At 38.5% G+C, this 8,133-nt stretch overlaps 1 long non-coding RNA gene across 1 annotated transcript; it reads left to right on the forward strand.

Annotated features, from left to right (window-relative positions):
* Positions 1 to 4,357: 4,357 nt before the first annotated feature.
* On the forward strand, positions 4,358 to 7,461 carry LOC140182742 (uncharacterized). Its single transcript, XR_011878825.1, has 4 exons — positions 4,358 to 4,545; positions 4,636 to 4,690; positions 4,779 to 4,936; positions 7,128 to 7,461. It is a non-coding gene; the product is annotated as an uncharacterized lncRNA (long non-coding RNA).
* The last annotated feature ends 672 nt before the right edge of the window (positions 7,462 to 8,133 follow it).

The raw sequence follows: 8,133 nt of genomic DNA on the forward strand, positions 1-8,133 counted from the left end.
TTGTTGTTATTTTATTATCAATCAAATTTTTAATTCATTGGAATTGTAGGAAATAATTGTTAAAGAAAAAAAATTATTTCTAAGTATTTTTTTCATCCATCTCTAAACATATATGATTTATAAATATATTTTTATCATAGTAAAGTAATAAATAAGTTATTTATGAATTTACTAAAAAAAATAAACACAGCTAAAAGTGGTTAGAGTTTCAGAGGTCGAAGCTGTTTTCATTTTGTGGTATGAATTCAGACGTTGAGAAGAAGAAGAAGAAAGATAAAGCGAAAAAGGTCCTAGATGAAAGAAGAAAAAATGATTCTACATTTATTTTATAGAAAGAAACAAAAAATGAAAAACTTAAGTTCTAATTCCTCACTACAATGATATATAAAGCAGTTAGATGTTACTCTACCGATCACCCACTTGTAATAAATTCAATGAATTACAGCCACATATATTATTTATCAGTAATCATTCTGACTATACAACTAACTCTAATTATTTTCTAATTACTTCTAACTAATGATAACTACTTAAAGTTAGTATCTAGTTAGGTAATAGTTGCATAATAAAAGATAGGGATAAAGTACTAAATTGGTCCCCTACGTTTAGGGTGAATTCTATTTTAGTCCCGAACGTTTAAAGTGTCCTATTTATGCCCAAAATAGTTTTGATTTGCATCAATTAAGTCTTGCCATTAAGTGGGATTCAAATAGTTAACGTCATGTTCGACGTGGCAAAGGAGAGGGGACAGAGGTTAATAGTCGTGTTTTGGTTCCCGCGTTTGCACAGAACGCATACTTACTATGACTCTTCTTCTTCTTGTGAAGCACGAAACGATCAAAGAAACCCACAAACCTTACAAATCGTTACTCAAAGGTTGCAATTCACAGTTAGAGAGATGACATTGTCCTTCAGTAACATTAAAGGTCTATAGAAGCAGTTAGTTTGAAACCTTTCCTTTCCGAAAGAAGATCGTATCAGGTATTCCTTTATCAAATCACCTCAACCCGTTTGGTTTTCATCTTAATGCATGTTGATATATAATGATACTGTGTGTGTGATTGTTTTGTTTTATAGTTTCATATTCGTTTCTTGTTTTATTTTGGAAGTTTTTATTTTGTCCTAGTGATTGCATTTATGCATTTCTGTTGTTGTTGATCAATGTGAGAATTTATGAAGTCTGTTATGTTTGTCTGATAGATTGTTCAGAGAATGAGTTATTTTAGTGTCAAGATACACCATGGGAGAAAGTTTGGGTTTGATAGTGAACCTTTACACTATGTGGGGGGTAAGACTTCGATAGTGGACTACTGTGGTGAAGATAAGTGGAGTAGGTTCGAGGCAACAGAGATAGTGGTCGAACATGGATATCTGGTAGAGAATATCGCTGCAATGTGACATAAGTCTCTGAAAGAAAAAATAGATGTAGGACTGAGCATGCTTCACACAGACAAGGATGCAATGGACATGGCCATAATTGAAATGAGGGACAACATGGTGGAGCCTTTTGTAGTTCACAAAGATAGTGCTACTGCTAGGAAAGGCTGTACAATTGAGGAAGTTCAAGATATAGATGGTGGTGAGACTGCTGCATCTACTACAGGGACTGTTGGGCTTGGTCCAATTGTGTTGCACAAGGCCCTATCATCTGTTCAGGCCAAGGTGGGTAAGAAGCCCAAGGTGGTGACAGAAGCCCAAATTCATATGTTGGAGGATGATAGTGAAAAGAGGTTAGAGAGGTCAGATTTTTAGGTGTGATGAATTTGAGGATGATGACTACCAGCTAGAGAATGATGATGCCACTGATGAGGGAGATAGTGATGAATAGTGGAGTGAAAACAGCTCTGGAGATAGTGCAATGGAGGTAGCTTTTGATGACAGCGATGACAATTGAAATGGTGATTGGGGGTTTGTATGATATTGATATCACAACTATGAAAGATTCATAAAAGATTAAACAGAGTGTTCCAACTGAGATAGTACAAGGAGAATTTAGTGCCAGTGTTAATAAGAGAAAGGAGCAAGTGGTGGCTGATGCGTGAGCATCTTTCCTATCTTTTCCAAGTGAATTTGCATTTAATTTGTTGAGTTTAATCAAGGATTAATTATCTTTTAGCCACTATGGATGCTACTTTGAGTCTTGTGCAATTTTGTTTATTTTAGGTAGCATTCGGTTGGATTTGATGGAGTTTCTGCAGAAGAAGAGATAACCAGCGAGGAGCAATGCGTGCGCGTACCTGACGCGTATGCGTGACATGTGCCACGTGCAGAAAACGCAGAAAATGCTGGGGGCGATTTCTGAGCTCCATTTTGGCACGCAAGACTGGTTCAGCCCTTCACCAAGTTAGGCGTGGATCCTACGAAGCAAGTGATCCCCATCCATCAATTGAAGACTTGCTGATTGCCATAAGTAATTCTGATTTAAATTTAAATTTTATTTTAAAATAGGAAAAGATATTATTTTAATTTTAGAAAGAGATTTTAAATTAATTAGGATTAGATATAAAAAGAAGAAACTTTTCTTCTGGGATGATTGGATATCATTATGTAAATTACAGTTTACCTAAATCCTAGTTTTCTCTTTGAACCATGAGCAACTAAACCTCCACTGTTAAGGTTAGAAGCTCTGTCTATTTGTATGGATTGATTCTATTATTTTTCTATTTTAATTCATGTACTGATTTATAATTTAAGAATTATTTTCGTTCTTTATCTTATGAATTTGGGTGGAACGAAAGTATGACCCTCTTTCTAATTGAGTTCTTGTATAACTTGGAAAAGCTCTTTACTTGAACAATAACTTGAAAATAATTTCTCCTAAATTCTAATTATTTAGATTTAATGGGATACGTGACATATAATCCTCTTATATTTGGATAATTAGGATTTCTGTGGCATATAAACTAGAATTGAATTTCACCCTCTAATTGGAATTAATTGACCAAGGAATTAGCGGTTGATGAGAATAAGAGGAGACTATAAAGGTCTAAGGAATTAGGGTCTAGTCACATATAGTTTGCCATAAATTAAATCTTGCATGATTAAAATAGTTAGCAAGAAAAGTCAATCCGGAAAATAGATAACTCTGAAGCCTTAACTTTTTCTACATATTTTATTCCCAACTTATTTATTTGCCTGTCTTCTGATATTCTGAATTTACTGTTTAATGCAATTGAGACCCAAACGCTCTTTTCTGTTTGTCTAACTAAGTAATTTAATCAACCATTGTTGCTTAGTCCATCAATCCTCGTGGGATCGACCCTTATTCACTTGATGTACTACTTTGTACGACCTGGTGCACTTGTCGGTTAGTTTGTGGGTTATAAATTCCGCACCAAGTTTTTGGCACCGTTGCCGGGGATTGATAGTGATTAACAACTATCAGTTGTTTGATTGCTTAGATTAGGCGTTTTAGTTTTAATTTTATTTAAATTTTGCTTTAGTATTTTCGAAAAAAAATTAGCACTAATATTTTTCTTAATTTCTGGAATTAAGTTTGGTGTCTCCTAGTTAGTCTTATTTTAATTTTTCTTATTTAATTTGCCTAATAATTTCAAAAAATTTTAGTATTAATTTTACTAGTAATTTTCGAATTTTAGTGTTTGTTTGTTTTATTCAATATTTTTATTTCTTTACTCATGTTACCTCACTGAGAATTCTCTGCACTCTGACGTAGAGAGTTCCATCTTTTCTTGTCTTCTGTTTGTTTATGCGCAGGAACAGAGATAGAGAACATCTCTTAGACTTTGAACCTGAACTTGAAAGGACTTTCAGGTGGCGTTTGCAACAAACAAGACTTTACAAGGCTGCAGAATTCACTATAGATCTTAACAATGCTGCTGATGCCAATGTGGCAAACTCGAATGGGAATGAGCAACAAAGGAGAGTACTTGGCTCTTACTCTGCTCCTACTGCAGATCTGTATGGAAAAAGCATTGTGGTGCCTCCTATAGCTGCGAACAACTTTGCGTTGAAGCCACAATTGGTCACCTTGGTGCAACAAAACTGCCAGTATTATGGTCTTCCCCACGAAGACCCAAATCAATTTATTTCCAATTTTCTGTAGATCTGTGATACTGTGAAGACAAATAGAGTGAACCCTGAGGTGTATAAACTCATGCTGTAAAACCCGGTTAATTAATGGCTAATTAACCCATAAATGAGAATTTATTCTAGAAAGCCTAAAATGTGATTTTTATGGCTAAATGTGATAGAGGAGACTGAGACGAGAATTTTGGTACCAATTTTATAGAATTCGGACCAAGATTGGACCGAACGGGCCAAACTGGGCCAATTGGACCCAAAGTGGGCCCTTGGCCCAACATAACTTAACCAAAACCCTAGTTTTCAGCACTCTCTCTCCTCATTTGTTACACACACAAGCTGAAATGGTGGAGAGGAAGGGAAGAACATTCTCTCAACTTCTCTCTCTCACTTGATCTTCAAATCACCATAACTTTTGATCTAGAGCTCCGATTGCCGCCCCGTTTGCGGCCACGCGTTCACCGCGGAGAGCTCTACAAAACCCATATAATCAATCTTGAGGTAAGCCACACCTTGCTGTTCGAAATCTCAGCTCCTATTTTCGAGTTTTATGGGTGAAATGTTGAGATTTTGGGTTCTTTGATGTTATAGGACCCAACCCTCTTGAAGGAGAAGGTTAATCTTGTCTCCTTGGACCTTGGGTGTGGTAAGATTCTCAACCCTAGTGTATTTTTGTTGTTTTATGATGTTTGGGTTTTGAGATGTTGTGTATGGGTATGATGATTGTGGCTTAGGTTGTGTATATGTGAATATTGGAGCTTGATTGGTGACTTTGAAAAGCTTGGAAAGGGTTTGGTGGTGAAAAATCTGTTCTTGGTGGTGTTGAGGCCTTGAGAGCTTGTGGATAAGTGGTTTAGAAGTGCTCCGGTGGAGCTTGGGAAATTCGGCTAAGGTATGGTTTCGGTTTCCCGTATCTAATATGTAATGTGGTAGGAAATACTTAGGCTAGAGGCCCTAAGATAGGCATTGAATGGTTGATGTTATTGAATGATTGAGATATATGATGTGGTCATATATGTGATGATGATTATTGATGCCTTGGTGGTATGATGTATGAGAAATATGCATGTTGTGATATATGCTTGATTATTGGTTATGGTTGAATTGTGGGTTGAACCATGTTGGTGGTGAGTATGATGTTGATTGTGTACCATAATGATTTATTGGAATTGGTGTTGTTGGGAATTGGCATGAGGAATAGTATATGATATGTCAATATGTTTGAGTTTGAGCCACTTAGGTGAAGTGGGCTAAAATGATGAGATAGTGATTTTGTATATTGTGGTAATGTGTCAATGAGTGAGTTGAGGAGGCTTGATGTTGAATTTGATACATTTTGATTGATTTCAAAGAAAAGGGATGAAATTGGCATATTTTGATTGATTTTGGAAAGAGTTGAAAATGGTTTGTTTTGAAAATGGCATATTGTGGTTTTGTATGAAAATATGGTTTTTGGGCATACTTTGACGGGACGTAACTTGGACTACGGATCCCCGTTTTGTACCAAATCTATTTAGAAATGAAATTGGATCCGGGATGTCCATGCCGTTCGAAGAACGGGTGAAAAACGATTTAAAATGAGGAAGTTATGTCCGTTGGAAGATTGGGGTGAAAATCTGTGAATTCTGCAGCTTTTAACTTAGAAAAATTTTAGCAGAATCACCCCTTGCGCGTAGGCGCACCTGGCGCGTACGCGCCGATCTTCCGAAAAGCGCCATCCACGCGTACGCGTGATGTGCGCGGGCGCGCCGATTGTGCTGCACCCAATGCCCAGCCATTTTCCAGAGAGTTATGCCAGAACTGTGCCGGTGTTGTGCCTGGGGCACGAGAACACCCGCGCGTACGCGTGGTTGACGCGTGCGCGTCGATTGGCAAGTTTTTAACCCACGCGTTAGCGTGCATGACGCTTACGCGTCGATGAGTTTTTGAGGCCATCCACGCGTGAGCGTGGAGTGCGCGTACGCGCGGCCCTGTTTTCATCCCAAAGTTGATTTTTGAGTTTTAAAAGCCAAATCTCATACTTCTAAGCCTCCGATCTCACCATGTATGTCTTAAATCATTATGGCTTGCCTAGCTATTAAAAAGGGGCTAGTGAATGAGGTAACTTGCGAGTGAAGCAAGGAAAATATGAATGATTAATGAGGATCAAGATGATTATGTGAGATGCGGAGGATGGTGGTGGAAGTGCTTGTTATGCCATTGGCCGAAGGGCCGTGATTATTTATGAATATGGCTGGTTATGGATTTAACCGTGAGCCGGAATAGCTGTGTATGCTATGAATATTGGCTGGTTCTGGATTGAACCGTGAGCCGGAATGGCTAGTATGGATGTTGATCCATGGATGAGAATTCACGCATGTTGATGCTGAATTATTGATAATTGTGATTTGCACTTCCACTATCAGAGATACGAGTTTCCCTGGGTAGTAGCAGTGGCTAGCCACCACGTGCTCCAGGTTGAGGCTTGAGACTCTGTTGACCCTATGTCGTAAGTGTGGCCGGGCACTGTGAAAGGCCCGGATGAGCTCGAACCCCCGTAAATATTCACCAGTGAGGGTGATGTATATGGATCATGTTTATGATCAAGTTTATAACGAGTATAACTCGAGTTTGGGGATGCACGACAGAGGGACAGTCCAATGGTTAGCGACCAGGACTTGTCGGGTTGGCTATATAACCGACAAGATGATATCATCGGCCACTAGGGACAGGCATTCATCATATGCATACTATGTGAATTGTTTGAGATTGCCTATTTGACTGCATATTACTTGCTAATTGTCTAAATGTCTTAACTGCTCCTACTTGTATATTCTTTGTCTGATATAACTGTGTTTGCTATAATATACTCCTGCTGGTGGTTGGGAGGTTTGAAGGAATTGGAAAGGGAAGTATTAGTTAGACTGAAGAATCTTTAGTCAGATGCCCTTATATGGTTTAGCTTGTTTATAAGCTTTGATATTTCTTGGAGGGAGTTCTAGGATTGCCTTCAGCTTTCCTCCATTATTATGTATTATATATGTGGAAGCTGTTACCTGCTGGGAACCTCTGGTTCTCACCCATGCGGATTTTGTGGTTTTCAGATGCAGGACGTGAGGTTTCCCGCTGAGGCATGCTGGAGACTTCTTGATTGCGAAGATTCCTTGTTCTTGGGGACCATGTTTTTGGTTTATATGTTTTGTTTAGATACTTATATCTCCATTAAATAATACAAACTGTGATGACTCCTCTTATGGGAGATTTTGGAGAATAGGTTTTCTGTATTTGTGTCCCTTTGGGTTTCCTTTGGGGTTTTCCTTATTTTATCATATGTATATATTGTTATGCTCGGACCGGTTATCTTCGCAGCCGGATCTTGAGTCTTGATATTCCTGTTTTTGACACTCCTCTGTTTATATATAATCACGCGTTGGATTATCCTTTTTCGTTATGTTATCGATCGGAGTGTTGCGCTTTAAGGTTGCGGTTTTTGTTTACCCCTTTTTCTACAAAGGCTCCTAGTTATAATCAATTATTCATACTATTATACGTACTAATTTTTATTTTAGAGGTCGTAATACCTTGCCATCTCTGAATTATGACTTAAGCATAAGACTCTGTATGGTGGGGTGTTACATTATGGTATCAGAGCAGTTCGTTCCTGTAGAGCCTGAGGGATGGACTGATTATGCTTCTGTGCATTCTCTGAGTGTGTGTTATGTGCTATTAGTATATCTGCTTGATATAATTGGCATAAACGTTCATGAGCATGCATTTGGGACTTTGAAGTACTAGACTTCCGATATTGAGACTGATCAACTTAATATCGATTGTTTGGTATGTATAGGAACCAGATGGCGCCTCGTGGACGCGGTAGAGGTAGTGCGAGAGGTCGTACGAGTGCTCGTGTGCCGGAGAATAACCCTAATGACCCGGTGAACTTTATGGCTGCGTTGGAGAACATGGCTGCTGCTATGCAAGCCAATGCTGAGGCTCTTGGTCAACAGATGAACAACCATGGTAATGATGGAGGTGGAGTTCGGGGTCCGATGACCTTGGCAAACTTTTTGAAGGTCAATCTGCCTAAGTTCAAGGGAACTACTAGTCCGA

Source organism: Arachis hypogaea, chromosome 3 (assembly GCF_003086295.3).
Source record: "Arachis hypogaea cultivar Tifrunner chromosome 3, arahy.Tifrunner.gnm2.J5K5, whole genome shotgun sequence".
NCBI classification, from domain to species: domain Eukaryota; kingdom Viridiplantae; phylum Streptophyta; class Magnoliopsida; order Fabales; family Fabaceae; genus Arachis; species Arachis hypogaea.